Genomic DNA, 17,141 nt, shown 5'->3' with positions numbered 1-17,141 from the left:
TTATTTCACTGTCATTTGGCTTTCTTTATTACAAGCTATATTAGAAACTAGTTCCATAAATTCTTACCATTTTGTGAAGGTTTTCATACTTTGAAGGTGTTTAAAAAAATTTTTTGTCAGCTTCATAGATGTCCCTAGTGGGAGGGTTGTTCATAATTTTCATTACTGAAAATAGCAATTTGAGCCTTTAACTTTTTACTCTATTTAAATACCATTTAAACATTTATTCATGTGTTATTTACATGCAAAAAATACCAAAGTTACCTGTAATATACTTTTTAGTGGCTGAATTCTACTGTATAGTAGATAAATTCTGGCTTATTTATTAATCTGTTTTAATTTTTTTGTCATAATTTTTTAATAAGTAATAAATACAGAACATCTTGTAGGTGAATCTGTAAGTTCATGCTTAATTATTTCCTTAGGATAAATTTCTAGAACTTAATTGGTTATGCCAAAGGATTTGTACCATTTTAAAGCTTTTGGTATATATTGTTCATATCCTCCTATTAATATTCCCAACAGTATGCAAATTTCCCCCCACACTTTCTGTAACACTGGATTTTATAAATGTGCTATATCTGCAGTAGTTTTTATAGTTTTAATAATTTAGGTCTTTCACATGAAGAGAATACATTCTAGAGAAATTAATAATTAATAATTATGCTTTTTAAAAAAGAATGTAAATGTACATAAGAGTTTGCTTTAGGCCAAATGGTAAATTAGGAAATTCCATGAGGTTGCCCAAATTATTTCATGTGCTAGAATATTATCATACAGAATACTACTTGAAATAACAGGAAATTAAACAGATTAGAAAATACAAGGGCATCTGGGTGGTTCAGTTGTTCAAGAGTCCGACTCTTGATTTCAGCTTAGGTCATGATCTCACCAGTGTGAGACCGAGCCCTGCATCAGGGTCCAAGTTGGGCATGGAATCTGCTTGGGATTCTCTCTCCCTCTGTCTCTCTGTCTCTCTCTCTCTCCCTCTGTCCCTCCCCTATGTTCTCTCTCTTTCTCTCAGAAAGAAAGAAGGAAAGAAAGAAAGAAAGAAAGAAAGAAAGAAAGAAAGAAAGAAAGAAAAGAAGAGAAAATACAAGGAATTTGTAGTGTTGTTATAATGAAAATGAAATAATCCTTTTTCAAAGAGATTCTTTCTTCAAGTACCCTGCAATTTGTAAGCCTGTCTTCTTGAAGAAAATTCTTCATAATTTCTAATATTTATACAGCATCTACTGTATGCCAAGCATCTTGAAGGACTTTTCTTCCTTTATTACAAAGGAGTCTGTCTTACATATATAACCTGTTGCCATGCTCCATGTGATTGAGTACAGCATGCCCTAAACACAAACTCTAATCATGAGTAGCTCATTTTGAAAACATTAAGCAATCCAGGACATGGTTCGAGATGATGCCAATTATAATCCTGTTTCTTTTTTTTAACACCTTGAAGTGCCCAGATACCTCTGACATTCTTAGTGCAAAAGGACTCACTTCTCTCCATGATCTAGTTCCCTCAACCACTTTTCTCCCCCCCACCAGAGAGCCTCTTCCGGCATGTCACATTTCCTTCTACCTGCACATCCCTCTGGGGGAATGCAGTTAGGGGCTCTATGATAGCTTTACTCAAGAGAATTGCACTCTTCTTTTTTTTTTTTTTTTTTTTTTTCAACGTTTATTTATTTTTGGGACAGAGAGAGACAGAGCATGAACGGGGGAGGGGCAGAGAGAGAGGGAGACACAGAATCGGAAACAGGCTCCAGGCTCTGAGCCATCAGCCCAGAGCCTGACGCGGGGCTCGAACTCACGGACCGCGAGATCATGACCTGGCTGAAGTCGGACGTTTAACCGACTGCGCCACCCAGGCGCCCCGCACCCTTCTTTTTAGAGGGCAGGAGAGGGAGACACGATAAACTGGCAATACCTGTTCTTTCCCGAGGGGAGGGAGAAGGAAGGCTGTGAACTCCTACTCCCCCTCCAAAACACACACACTGACCACCACCACCACTTTTGCCCAGCCACCTTATACACCAAAGAAGAAACTTCTTATTAGGGCTTTTCAAGGCCTTGAAATTTAATGATCATGTAAGTGTGTCTTTGTTTTAAGCAAGAAGAAATGTCTAAAATATGCACTTACTCAAAATTAAATTAGCTATTATGTTTGACTTTATACAAGGGTACTTCACATATTTCTTTTACGTTGGTAGCTATTTTGGCACAACTGTAATGTAAGTCTAGATATAGAATAAATATACCCGTGATTTTAGAAACACTGGTAATAACATAACAAAGTCGAGTTGCAAGTCTAAAAATTAATTTATAAATATAAGTATTTATACGTATTACATACAATTACATCATATATTTGACCAATATAAGTGGGACCCTGAAGAATTCTTATAGTTAAAGGATAATCTGGGAGAGGGGATAGGAAAAACAGAAAGGGAATTAAGAAATACAAAATTTCAATTACAAAATAAATAAGTCACAGAGATGAAAAAAGATGCAGCATAGGGAATATTGTCAATAATATTGTAAAAATGTTATATGGTGACAAATGGTGACTACACTTACCATGGTGGGCACTGAGTAACGTATAGAATTATGAAACCAATATAGGGGCGCCTGGGTGGCTTAGTCAGTTGGGCGACCAACTTCGTCCCAGATCATAATCCCACAGTTTGTGGGTTTGAGCCCCACATCCGGCTCTGTGCTGACAGCTTGGAGCCTGGAGCCTGCTTCGGATTCTGTGTCTCCACCTCTCTCTGCCCCTCCCATGCTCATGCTCTGTTTCTCTCTGTCTCTCAGTAATAAATTAAACGTTAAATTTTTTTTTTAAATCAGTATGTTGTACAACTGAAGCTAATATAATATTGTATTGTAATTATACTTCAAGTAACAAAAAGATCATCTTCCCTTCTGGAATTAAAAATTTTCCAAACACTGAAATTTCAGCACATATTTGAATACAGAACACCCTGATGCCTGTGGTTATAATTTAAATTTAGAGTCTTACTACAGTGGTACAGTAACATTTGAGCATTTTTTAATTATTATTTTTTTAAAAAAATTAATGTTTATTTATTTTCGAGAGAGAGCATGTGAGCAGGGGAGGAGCAGAGAGAGAAGAAGACGCAGAATCTGAAGCAGGTCCCAGGCACCAAGCTGTCAGCACAGAGCCCAACGCAGGGTTCAAACTCACGGACTATGAGATCATGACCTGAGCTAAAGTTGGATGCTTAAGTGACTGAGCCACCCAAGTGCCCCATTAAAAAATTATTATTATTGCAGGGATGCCTGGCTGGCTCAGTTGATTAAGCGTCTGACTCTTGATTTTGGCTCAGGTCATGGGTTCGTGGGTTTGAGCCCCACGTCGGACTCTGTGTTGACAGCTTGGAGCCTGCTTGGGATTCTCTCTCACCCTCTCTCTCTGCCCCTCCCCTGCTCACATGTTTTCTCTCTCAAAATAAATACATAAATAAATATTGTTTTTAAATTTGTAATTATTATTATTGCAGGTTTTGGTATATCTCCAAGCTCATCAAGTAGGGGTCCTCAGGTGACTATGCACAAACTGTGTATTTCCCTATGTTTAAAGTGCAGAGCTAGGATCCTTGATGAAATATTGAATAGGAAAAGCAGAAGTCTCCACTTTGGTGTTAATTCTAAAGAACTATTTTAATGAAGTAATGCACTTGTCAGGCATTAGGTCAAAATCTATTAAAAGAAAATACTCATTTTTACCAGATATCAAAAATTATCAAGTTAAAATTTTCTTTTCATCCCCCACCCTAAAAGATGCAAATGGTTTTGAGGAAATATTTTTTTTAATGCAAGGTTTTTCTGTAAGACAATTTTCAGCTAGAATACTGATATATATAAAAGCTATCTACCCTGCAATGTCATTTCCCTCAAGTAGGAAAAAAAATGCTCCTTTTGGCAGTTTCATTAAGCACTTTATTAATCTCAGTTACAGAATTTATTTCTTACTGGCACTGACATTTTATTCCTTCTAACTCATTGAGGACAGGACTAGATCTTCTTTATCCCACTCTGTCCCAGAGCAGCGCTGAGTTTAACACATTTTTCACCTGCATTGAATTAGGAATTTTGGAATATCAAATATATTATTTACAAATTAATAAGTCATAAAAATATATTAATTGAACCATAGAACTAGAAATAAGACCTCAGAGAGTTAAATTATTAAAAGTCAATACCCTGTTTTTTTTTTTTAATTTTTTTTTTTCAACGTTTATTTATTTTTGGGACAGAGAGAGACAGAGCATGAACGGGGGAGGGGCAGAGAGAGAGGGAGACAGAATCGGAAACAGGCTCCAGGCTCTGAGCCATCAGCCCAGAGCCCGACGCGGGGCTCGAACTCCCGGACCGCGAGATCGTGACCTGGCTGAAGTCGGACGCTTAACCGACTGCGCCACCCAGGCGCCCCGTCAATACCCTGTTAATGGCAAATATATATCTAAATCCCAAGCCTTCTAATGCTCTGTACAAGATTCTTTCTTTAACCAAAGTTTCTTGAATATTTATTCAAATATTAATTAAAAATTAAAATTTACCATTTGAAATTTGCTTAAAAATTTTTTAAGTTATGGATACTCAATATAATTTCCATATTTTCACTTATTAATAGTGGCATTTAAAAATAGTCTAGGGGTGCTTGGGTGGCTCAGTTGGTTCAGTGCCCGACCAGCTCAGGTCACAATCTTGCAGTTCATGGGTTTGAGCCCTGCATCAGGGTCTCTGCTGTCAATGCAGAGCCCACTTCAGATTCTGTCTCCCTCTCTCTTTGTCCCTTCTCTCTCTCTCTCTCTCAAAATAAATAAACATTAAAAAAAAGGAACAGTCTATATTGGGTTGTTTGGTACTCTTGCTTTACTTTTGTTGTTCTCATATATAAAAAAATAAGTTCCAGCGGGGCACCTGGGTGGCTCAGTCGGTTGACTGTCCGACTTCGGCTCGGGTCATGATCTCACAGTTTGTGAGTTCAAGCCCTGCGTCGGGCTTTGTGCTGACAGCGCAGAGCCTGGAGCCCACTTCAAGTTCTGTGTCTATCTGTCTTTCTGCCTCTCCCCTTCATGCCTTCTGTCTCTCTCTCTTTCAAAAATAAACACTTAAACAAACTTTAAATAAGTTCCAGCAAGTTTAATGTTTTAAAACATATTGTGTTGCTAATCTTATTACCAGAGAGTATAAATCAGATTTTATGCTGATGTTTCACAGTCAGAGAATCAAGTGAAGAACACCAAGAAGAGCTAGTTCCACTTCGTCCACTCTGGTCTTCCTCATTCTATACAAAGAAGAATGTTTTCATGACTTCAAGATATTTCTCCTGTATCAGATTAAGAATTAAATCAACTTGTATTTGTAGAACACTTTATTGTATAGAAAGCACTTAGTGTTGTATAGAAAGCACTTAGTGTCTTGAATCATGTAGATGTTGAATGAATATTTATCGACTATGACCTGTGTGGAATCGTGTTTCCTTTATCTCATTGAATCTTCATGTCAACTTCATGAAGTAGGGATGTATATGTCCACTTTACAAATGAGCTTATATATGTCAGAGCTGAGATTTTAATTCAACTTACCCTATTCAAGTTTTCTTTCTGTCTATTAACATTCAGAGATGCAAATTTCATAAGAACTATTTTGTGTAAATCACATCTTACCTTAAAATATTTATAGTATAGAGTTGTTGAGATTGTTTATTATCTGTTTCAGTTAGAGCCATGACACTGCACACATGATACATTCTAATAGGTGTTGAAGGAGGCTTAATAAAAGAACAGTGTACAAGAGTGTAAACAGGATGAAGAGAAGCCAACAGGTTCTAGGGTCTAGGGAGCTAGCCACAGTGGGTGGAGAGATATTGCCATCTCTTGCCTGAAGGGCAAAAGAGAAAAGATGGTGATTCCACTCTTTCAGCCACCATAATAAGCCAAGCAATGAGAAAAAAGTGGGGAATCCATCTAATTTCCCCTTGGGGAGCAGGATTGGGATCTGCCTTCAGTGCCTACGTAGTTAAAAAAAAAATTGAATTGGAGAAGTACAGCAGGACGGGGACTCTACTGGAGCAGTCTATACTTCTCAGATACAAACTCCTAGGAGGGTATCCATGCTCGAGTTGTCTTACTAATATTATGACCAGGAGGACCACAGCAACAAGAGAATATGAGAGGCACCCTTGAGTAGGAACCTGTGCAGAACTCTTTAAAAACTCATACTTGCATTCCATGTAAGAGAGCCAGCCTTCTGGAATGCAGGTATGAACATTTGGCCTTTCTCATATTTCTCTTCCCAGGCTCCAATGTAGGAGGAGAAAAGAAACCCAGAAAGGGATAGGACAGAATTAGAAAGGGAGAAGAAATGAAAGAACAGGACCCACAATGCAGTTTCCTTAGACTACTAAGCACAAAACATAAAGAGAGGAACTGGGTTAATTTGGCATGTTGCTGAGCTTATGTCATTCCAGAATGGAACTGATTTTTTAATATCTTGGAATGGATGAAAAGTTACGAAAACAACCTGAGATAATTTTAAGAGGACTAGAAAGAGTGATTTAACAGAGCATGGTTGAAAATAGCAATTGGAGAAAAAATATAATCATTTTATGCTTATACTTCACCAGGATAAAATTGTTTAATAAACCAGTTGACTCTGTAAGCAGTGACCACCTTGAAATATCTATTTGACAGTGGTACTGCAAAGAGTTAAGTGCAAATAACGTTCAGCCTTGTTAGCTTTACATTACCAATAAGCTTGGGTAAGAAAATTGACCATAAATCTTCAGGTTAGTAGGAAGTCATGTTTCACCATGTATTACAAAAATTTATTTAAACATGATCTACTGTTTGTCATCAAATGCATATAGACTCCTATTAAAACAAACAAACAAAAACAAAAAACAAGGTTCATTTCTGTTTCACTTCCTCTGTGAATGACAAAGTCACAGAGCCAGGAGCCTAATTGTCAACTTCAACTTCCGACTTATTTTCATGTCCTTCTCCTATGTATTTTGAGTGAGCATAGAAATGAGCTTTTTCTTTCTGTTTTCCACAGGATTAAATTCTTTACTGTTTTCCACTTCCAGGCCTTTGAAAACCAAGCAAAGCAACAGAAACATATCCAGAAGCCTTGGTAACAAGTTACTAAGAACAATCCAACCCTTTTAAAATGATTCATCCCCCTAACATGTAGTCAATTCTTCCAGCTGGAAGTTGAGTTGAACTGCTTATCTTCAGCATCTGAGGATTGGAATTACCTGATTTTTTTGAACCATACAGCTTTCAGCAGCAAAATTCTAAGAATCAAGTCACTATTTATTTATTTAGAATCACTATTTATCTCCCCATATTAAGATTAGTATTAATCTCCTTGAAAACATTAATAATACAACGTCCACCCTCAAATTTTTCAATGACATATCAAAAAGGTTGTTAAAAAAAAAAAGAAAAAAAAATTTCCCCTCCTCTGCCCCTAAATGAATGAATTTTCCCCTGAGCTTTCACGTGTCCAACTTTTTGGTTTCCTTGACTACAGTTGACCCAGTTGGTCACTGTTTCCCTGAAATCTTCCTTCTCCTCTGAAAACATGATATCCTCTTTCCTCAGCTATAGTTTCACTGTTTCCCATCTCCTCCTCTCTTCTTGACCCACCTGTGAGGTCAAAGCTTACTTTATTATTTTGTTCTCCTCTTTCTATGGATTCTCTATATTACCCATTCTTGCAGTTTTCAGCTATCACACTCATGTTGGTAATTCCTGAAGTTTACAATTTATGTCTTAACCTTTCATCCTTTCCCATCATCTATGTCAGAGGGCATGTCTTAGGGAGTCTGTGACATCTGAAATGTAAATAAGCCTTAAACCCAGCCAACTGACCCTACTCCTTTAACTGGCACCCTGAATCTGCCCTTAGTCAATGCTGTCCTGCCCCCACCTCTCCTACATTTATAGCTTCCTTTTCCTTACCCTAGAAACCTCTCAAAAGCAGACCTTCATCTTACTAGGATATGCTAAGCCTCTAGCTTCTGAACCTGTCATTCTATGCTGCACACAGCTGCCAGCATTATGTCTTTCAAACACTTCTCTTATCATGCTAGTCTCTTAGAATCTCTTGTCTATGACATCTAAATTCTTGAGTCTGGCATCTAAGGCCCTTCATCAATGGAATCCACAATTCTCATATTTTCTAGCCAAATACCTCATTACTCCTCAACATACCATTGCTTTAGCTTCATTAAGTAAACTCTGACTTCCCATATATATCTTAATCATCCCCTTTGTGTTTTTTTCACAACCTCAAATTCCCTCTTTTGTCCTTTTTACTGGCCCATGCTTATTACTTGCCATACTTACTATCTTTGGCCGTATAATTACTGAAACACTGTCATTCCTGAGACTATAAAATTTCCTCTACTTCTCATCTAGTCTATTTTTTTTTTTAATTTTCCTGGAGGGTCTCATGCTTAGCACTTTCTATACGTTGCTGACAATCACAATCTCATATCATTACATAAATAAATTGTCAACCCGAATATAAACAAACTATGTATAATTTCAGATGAGAGGACTAACCCTTAAAATGCCTCATTTATCCGTCAAATCAACAAACATTTATTTAGTATCTACTCACGGCAGCAACTATACCAGCAGCTAGGAATAAAAAGGTATATTTAAAAAAAACTCAAATAAAAATGTGCTCAATAGTTTGAAAAGCTCCTCTTAAAAATTATTTTCCCATCCATTAGCAAGCACTAGTCATTTTTAGATTTTAGTTATCATTGGGTCATTTAAAAATATATGCACTTTATTTCTAGAAAGCATTTATATAATAGTTAAAATAATTCCTTCATTCAACAAATATTTATTGAGTATCTACCAGATGTAGAATGCATCAATTGAGTTAGTTCCTTAATGAGGGGGATTTTTTTTTTATCTTATTCTATCCTTTGTCAGAGGAAATACATTTTACATTTTAAAATATACTGACAAAATACATAAGAATGTAGAATACTTGCTTTTAGGAGCATTAAAAATTACTCTCCATATTTAATAATATCACGCTAAATGAAAACTCCAAACAACATCCTTATAATTACATCAATGATCTAAATATCAACTATTCTACCTTCAAAGGCAGACCAAAACTTTACCCACTCTTCATTGTAAAATTCTCTAGGAACATGCAAGTATGCTTTTCTTAACTTCTGAAAGAAAAAGATATTTTAAGCCAAAAACAGGAATGCCATATTTATCTTATACAGTTGAACTGTTTACATAATTAAACCAATTACGATTCCAACTAATTGTTATGGAAAGAAATCCTTTGGGTACTAAAATATGTTCTTAAAATAAAATTATCACAATTCCTCAGTGAATGCAAACTAATTTGTATTTTGTACATATTAATTACCCTGTTAAACTTCTAGACTCTTTCCTTTATACTTTTTTAGTACAGGTCTGTTGGTTTCCCTTACATTATTCCCTTTATCAGCTCTGCTATGTAGTCATCCAGGAGTTCATAAACCTATGAACTCCACATTGACCCCAAAGGTTTCCATCATACATCCAAGTGTCAAAGACCTGGACGTGTCCAGCTGCTGCCTGTTAGTGTGGTGTCTCATTTTTCTTACATAATATATATGATGAACAGGTTCTTTTTTTTATCTCTTAATAGCTATGTATTAGAAAACTAAATAACAGCATTTGTGCAATCAAAACTGTTAGAAAGCAGTCTCGTACGGAAAACCTTTTCTCTGTTCCTGACCTTGTCTCTGAGATGGGTCTTTCTAAAGCTATCACTCTGACATGAGTAACAAACACTACAGTTGTTCCATAAACTATCTGTTTACAGGATATGTATTTCTAAAGTGTCAAGAAAGAATCCAGCCACCTGTCTGACATTGTGAACAAACCACAAAGTAAGGGCAATCCAGATTTTGTTTGGCCTGAAGCTTATACAATATTGGGAGAACTTCCACAAAGAAATACAGAAGTGCAAAGACAACATTAGGTACAAAAGTGGACATTTCACTCTGTCATCTCTGCACTGGGAGCAGCTCTCCTGCCACAGCCCCTCATCCTCTGAAAATGTCTGCCTGCCCAAAGTTAGCCTGCCCCTTCTTGGTCAGGAGCACCTCTCAGCTGCTGAGCCAGTCACTGTCTGCAATGTCACCAAAACCACTGGAGACACTGACAGATGGAGCCTTGGCAGCTTGGCAGTCCCACACCCCCCGACCTCACGTATTCCCAGCCGCAGCTTCTGAACCAGTGCCATTTCAAGGGACAGGGCACAGCAGCCAAGTGCATTGGGGCTGGGGCTGCCACGGTAGGGGTGGCTGGCTCCAGGGCTGGAACTGGGACTGCGTTTGGGAGCCTCATCATTGGTTATGCCAGGAGCCCCTCCCTGAACAGCTCTTCTCCTACACCATTCTGGGCTTTGCCCTCCCGGAGGCCATGGGACTCTTTTGCATGGTGGTGGCCTCTCTCGTCCTCTTCTCCATGTGACAGAGCTGTCTCCACTTCCCATAGGTCTTTTTCCAGTGTCTCATCTGCCCTGTTTGCTCCTTTTCCTATATCTCCCCAGGCAGTCTGGGGAACATGGCTGGCTCAGGGTTTGACAGAGGGAAGACAAATAAATTCTGTATCAATAATAAAAGAGAGTAAACATTTAGTTAGAATGAGAAAATAAACCACCAAAAATTAATGCAGATCCAGGTCCTTTTCTTGTGAGAGCTCTTGAGCCATTTACCAGAGGTATCGACAGAGAAATGCTTCTTGATGGCAACCTGGCTTCTCCTCTCTACCTGAGACTCACAAAAACTCTCAGAAACTCTCAGCACACACCAGGTGAGGCACCCTGAAGTTTCGATTCATAAGCTGCACAGTAAATTTGCTTCTGAATAGTTGAAACAAGCAAATGACCAAACAAAACCTTAATACTCTTCTAGATGGTTCCTTGGATCCTAGTCTCAGCCTTCTACTAAGCTTCTGGCCTTTTCTGGGTCTCCTATGATATGATCGTCATCTTTATTAAACAAGCCAATTTTTATGCTACAGAACATGGTATCCAGGGACTGCTAGATTCACATCTCGACAAAGCTGTGACCACTCTCCATCATCCCTCATCGCGCAGAGGAGATCAGCATGGTAACTGTGCAGCCTTCATTTTTGCTCCCCCAGATTCTGTGTTTTCCAGACAAACATCCAAACATTTCAACTCTTTGTTTGCCTTGTTTATTCTCTTGAGTTTCTCCATGTCCACCATCAGCATGACATTCAGGGCCACATACCCTCAGGACTAGGCAAGCTAAGGGTACTAAGTTCTTAGACAGGTCTTCCAGTTTCCTGGAGTACCTGTAACACAGCGGCTAAGCCAGGACATTTGCTGAAGCCAAAGAGAAACATTTCCAAAAGATATTTCACATAATGAAACAAAATAAAGTGAAATTTCCCTACATACTCTAGAGATCTATGGTGCAGTTTATAAAATACCCCAGTCTCACACACACACAAATCTATATTGCCTTTTTCTTGCATCTACAGATTTACAAAATGGCTTATACTGAAAGTATATTTTCTGGTTATAAATAGCATATTTAAGCACACTATTCACTGGGAGGTCTTGAGCCCTTAGTGAGCTACAATAGTAATGCTAGGCTGCTATGGGGATTATCTCATAAGGATAACGATAATAAATTTTGCTTTGATATTTCAGATCAGGCTTTTAGGAACACTAGCTGGGGCAGAGACTTGGACTGGGAGTTTGGCCCCTACAGGTCTATTTCTAGTTTCTGGGAAAAAAATGTCTTTGGCAGTTCACTTTAGACAACTCTATTGAAGCTCATTAAGAAGCTACTGGACATTTTTGTTATGGTTCATTTAAACGTTATTGAGCTGCTTTTCCACTTAAGGAAAAAATTGGTTTGCCTCAATTTTAGCAATTCTAAAGTAAATTCAAAATAATACTAAGCTGCCTTTGTTAGAGGCCAAGCTGTAGAGTCTGCAGCAGTGTTATGGAAACTATTTAATGGGTAGAAGAAAATTTTCTCTTATATAAATATATTGCTAATCAAAATCAGCAGCCAAATTTGCTAGAAAAAATAACCTCCCAAGAGAATAATGCTCATTTTGGCAGGTACATTCTGGTATGTTTCTGAGTGGATCAATCCCTTCTCAGTATCTGTTAACAGAAATTTATACATAACTGATAATGTGCTTGTTATTGCTATTTTCTTTGTACCAGTTTTTATTTTTTTTTTATTTTTTTTTTAAATTTTTTTTTTTTTCAACGTTTATTTATTTTTGGGACAGAGAGAGACAGAGCATGAACGGGGGAGGGGCAGAGAGAGAGGGAGACACAGAATCGGAAACAGGCTCCAGGCTCTGAGCCATCAGCCCAGAGCCCGACGCGGGGCTCGAACTCACGGACCGCGAGATCGTGACCTGGCTGAAGTCGGACGCTTAACCGACTGCGCCACCCAGGCGCCCCTTTGTACCAGTTTTTAAATAAGTCCCCTAAATATAAAACTGTGTCATTTCTATTAGCACATATAGGATATGAATAGCTAATGCCTTCTAAACATATATTGCTATCAGATAACCTAGGACATTTTTCCAAGGTGAGTATTTTGAGATTCAACTTTATTAATATAGATATGGAAAGCACATTAATAAATCTTCCCTTATATCCCAGTGGTTTTCTTTTTGGAACCAAGCCTTAGATCAGTGGCCTTCAGAGTATGACCTGAGGACTGATATGAAGGCTCTCTTCATTATTTAGAAACTTATTAAGTGAGCTATAAAGTTTATTAATATTTTCCATTCATAAACCAAAATTACTTTGTTAGAAAATTTTTCTTAAGGCTTTAATGCAGCATTCTGTTCAGAAGCCTGGCTGCTGTGTTCTGCTTGATAATGTTGTAAAGTCCCACTGGGCAGATTGCTTCATAGAGTTAAGATTCCTAAAATTTTACACTATTATCAGTGTATCATCAGGGGCACCTGGGTGGCTCAGTTGGTTAAGCGTCCGACTTCACCTCAGGTCATGATCTCATGGTTTGTGAGTTCGAGCCCCGTGTCGGGCTGTGTGCTGACACTTCGGAGCCTGGAGTCTGCTTCAGACTCTGTTTCTCCTTCTCTCTCTGCCCCTCTCCAACTTGTGCTCTCTCTATGTCTCCCAAAAAATAAATAAACGTAAAAAAAAATTTTTATCAGTGTATCATCAGTACAGCTTTTAGTCAATTACAGCATTCACTTGCTGCTATTCTTTCTTTGACTTTAATTCCATATCATTATTCATCTTACTTTATCATTTTTTTGTTATAGATTGTTTTTGTTTTTTTCTCCTTTAGTTTGTATTGATACAGATTTTCTTAAGCATGTTAAAAGGTCTCGGGGCGCCTGGGTGGCTCAGTCGGTTAAATGTCTGACTTCGGCTCAGGTCATGATCTCAGTTTGTGGGTTCGAGCCCCACGTCGGGCTCTGTGCTGAACACTTGCTTGGAGCCTGGAGCCTTCTTGAGATTCTGTGTCTCCCTCTCTCTATGCCCCTCCCCCACTTTCACTCTGTTTCTCTCTCAAAAATAAATGCACATTAAAAAAAAATTTTTTAGGGGCGCCTGGGTGGCGCAGTCGGTTAAGCGTCCGACTTCAGCCAGGTCACGATCTTGCGGTCCGTGAGTTCGAGCCCCGCGTCAGGCTCTGGGCTGATGGCTCAGAGCCTGGAGCCTGTTTCCGATTCTGTGTCTCCCTCTCTCTCTGCCCCTCCCCCGTTCATGCTCTGTCTCTCTCTATCCCAAAAATAAATAAAAACATTGAAAAAAAAAATTAAAAAAAAAAAAAAATTTTTTAAAGGAAAAGGTCTCAACTTCAACAGTCATCAGAGAAGTACAAATTAAAATAAAAAGGGGGTAACATTGAGCTTACTAGTATGGCTAAAAATAAAAAGAGTAAATTTATATCTATATCTATATCTATATCTATATCTATATCTATATCTATATCTATATCTATATAATCTCTCATGGATACCATAAAGTTGAATGTATTCCTACCAGAGTTAGGGACGGCACACTGTCGAGAGAGTTTTAGTAGTAGCTCAGAAAGGGGACAGAAAAATCAGGGTACTTGCGAGGATCGGGAGCCAGGTTTAAGGTGGATATTCAATTCAGGGTCTTTAGGATTGGTGTGGATCATTATAATTTAGTACTGGTGGACACACAAGGTGAGAAGTTTGAAGCATGAGTTTTGAAGAGTTTAGGGAAGTTCACAGTTGTTTGATGCTATCTGTTAAGCATTTGAACAGTTTGGTGCTTATTTAAATGGGGTTTTTTTTGTTTGTTTTGTGTTTTGTGTTTTTTTCAAAAAGTCCCTGGAACAATCTATAAAGATATTTGTATCTTTTATTTTTCTACACAAGAGCTTCCTGGAATAGTAAATTCATATTGATGAAGAACAATAAAGTCAATTAAGACAGCGAAACAAAGTCATGTTTACGTAGACCATAAGCTATATGCATGTAGATGCTTTCAGTATCACTGTCCCACTGTGTGGTCATTCTTCCAACCTGACCTATGAGAAGGTTCATTTTTTTAAGTTTATTTATTTATTTTAAAAGACAGAGAGAGAAAGAGAGAGAGAGAGAGGGATAGACAGAGAACAAGCAGAGGAGGGACAGAGAGAGAGGGAGAGAGAGAATCCCAAGGAGGCACCACGCTGTCAGCACGCCCAATGCAGGGCTTGAACTCACGAACCATGAGATGATGACCTGAGCCAAAACAAGAGATGCTTAGCCGACTGAGCCACCAGGTGCCCCAAGAGGGTTCCTTAACATCTGGGGATGTGTTCAGTCCAAATTCTCATCAATATTTGAGTTGCCAGGATATTGTATCATGTTTCCAGAGATGGTTGTTTCAACCTCCACAAGGATAAGGTTTTCCTATTCTTTTTGTTGGAAGATCACCTGTTGGATCATTTGATGGCACGGCGGCTGTTCAGCAATATTCAAATGTCTGGTGATCACACATCTGAACGTTACAACCAGGCAGTTGTTAAAGGTATAATTATGATTAGAGTTTATATTTCACTTGTCAGCCAGGAGACAAGGTGCCCAAATTAGACAGAAAATAGATCTCATCCCTAAAGCAAAAAACCCACATGCCAGATAGAAGTTTCTTAGCTAAACTGACAATCCTATGGTTTGTTCCTTCCCAAATCTCTTTCACGACATTAAAGATACCAAAGAGGCCTGTAAGAATCTAAGCACGACACACCTCCCCTAAAACATCACATATTCCCTCTCAAGAGGCCAATGTTATATCTAAAGAGGCTCTCTTCTGGACCAGCATCTGCCCAATTTAAGGAAGGTCTCAAGTGTCACTTCCCTTGGTGGCATTCTCTAGTTCTTTAGCTAGTTTGTAAACAATGGCATATTGGATTCTTCCTACTCTCCAGGCCTATTTTAAGGCACAGGGTGAAATTTTTCTAAAAGGGAAAACTGAGGGCCAAAATGGTCCCTAAGTGATGTAGAGACTATCCTAAAGAAAGGAATCAGATTCCCAACATATAACAAGTCTCTTCCCATTTGGCAGTTAGAAATGAGTAGTCATTTGTACACAAATCCAATACCAGTCATTAGGAGCCATTAAATGATCTGTTTTTAAATAATCTACCCCAACAGATTTCAGTGTTGTAAAATCTGGAACTACTCGTCAAGCATGGCCCAGTACCAGGCAACGAGTTTGCAGGACTGAGATGAGATCCTTAGGTAGACCTAAGGCCAAAGAAAAATAGTGTGTCTTTCCTTTGAAAGTTAGTTGGTCTTCCAGTGAATACCATCTCTACTCTAGTCCTCTTCTCAGTTCTATTTTTGTGCAAGCTCAATTTCAAAACTGAGGCCCAACAAAAAATCACTGAACGCTGTTTCAGTGAAGACAGGAACTTTCTTTTCTTTTTTTAAATTTTTTTTTTTAATTTTTTTTTTCAACGTTTTTTATTTATTTTTGGGACAGAGAGAGACAGAGCATGAACGGGGGAGGGGCAGAGAGAGAGGGAGACACAGAATCGGAAACAGGCTCCAGGCTCTGAGCCATCAGCCCAGAGCCCGACGCGGGGCTCGAACTCACGGACCGCGAGATCGTGACCTGGCTGAAGTCGGATGCTTAACCGACTGCGCCACCCAGGCGCCCCAGGAACTTTCTTTTCTAAGTGCAATGTGATATGGGGTTTCAGATTTCTCTCTGTCTGGTCTGTTGTGGGGTTTTCTACATACAATGTTAGCTGACAGTCAAGTACAGTTACCCTGGAAACCAAGAGATTTATTATAAGGAACTGGTACCAAAGGAAGCTGGGTGGCTCCAAATGGAAGTATGTTTTCTGATGTTTAGTCATATGCATACATTTACTAACAAATTGTAGCCATTCATGGGATTCATACAATGGAGTGACTGAGATGGCATAACACTGAAATCAGGAATGGAGTTCTTACAATAACTTAGTTAAAGATAGCCTTACATAAGCAACAAAGGAAATAAAATGTCCAGAAAAATAAACAACAAAATAATGCCTATTAAAGAATTATAATCTACAGTATTATTTTGTGAATCCTGGGTGAAAGCTGTCTGTGTAACACTTATCTCCTTCTGAAGATGGTCTGACTCTTGAGATATTCAGAGAATCCTCATCTTGAGATCTCTAAGAACCACCTTCTAGTGATTCAAAGATAGTTTGTGCCTCTTTATTTGAGAGGCATGAATCCAAGGAACAGCTGCTTGGAATTTTATTGCTGTTCTAGTTGTGAACAGTACTTAATGGGCTCTTTCTAGAAGACCTGGTCTCAGGTTTTAGATCCTTCAAAGGTTGTTTAGAAGGACTATAAGAAAGGCTGCTCAAACCTCTTGAAAAAAATACTGCATGCATTCCTAGAATCTCCTGCAATATTGGACTATGTCCGTTTTTAGTAAATGGAGTCCATAATTGCAAGTGATGTTTCTATAAGTCAACCATTATCAATTGAAATGGGAGAGTCAATGAATCCCAAAAGGAGATGATCTCAATGGCAATATCTTCAGCCTCAGAAGTTTGAGAGTCTCTGAGAATTTTGCCAGTCTGAGTTCTCCAG

General features: G+C 38.4%; 1 long non-coding RNA gene and 1 pseudogene across 1 annotated transcript in view; one reads left to right on the top strand and one right to left on the bottom strand.

Moving 5' to 3' along the window:
- LOC147583087 (uncharacterized) overlaps positions 1-17,141 on the bottom strand; it is a 209,648-nt gene that overhangs the window by 125,648 nt on the left and 66,859 nt on the right. The gene's annotated exons all lie outside the window — the stretch shown is intronic.
- On the top strand, positions 6,279-10,529 carry LOC112866694 (ATP synthase F(0) complex subunit C2, mitochondrial pseudogene; annotated as a pseudogene).

Source organism: Puma concolor, chromosome A2 (genome assembly GCF_028749965.1).
Source record: "Puma concolor isolate L17-30 chromosome A2, mPumCon1.1.hap2, whole genome shotgun sequence".
In the NCBI taxonomy this organism is placed as follows: domain Eukaryota; kingdom Metazoa; phylum Chordata; class Mammalia; order Carnivora; family Felidae; genus Puma; species Puma concolor.
The sequence above is the reverse complement of the archived record's forward strand: the minus strand, read 5'-3'. Positions and strand labels throughout refer to the sequence as shown.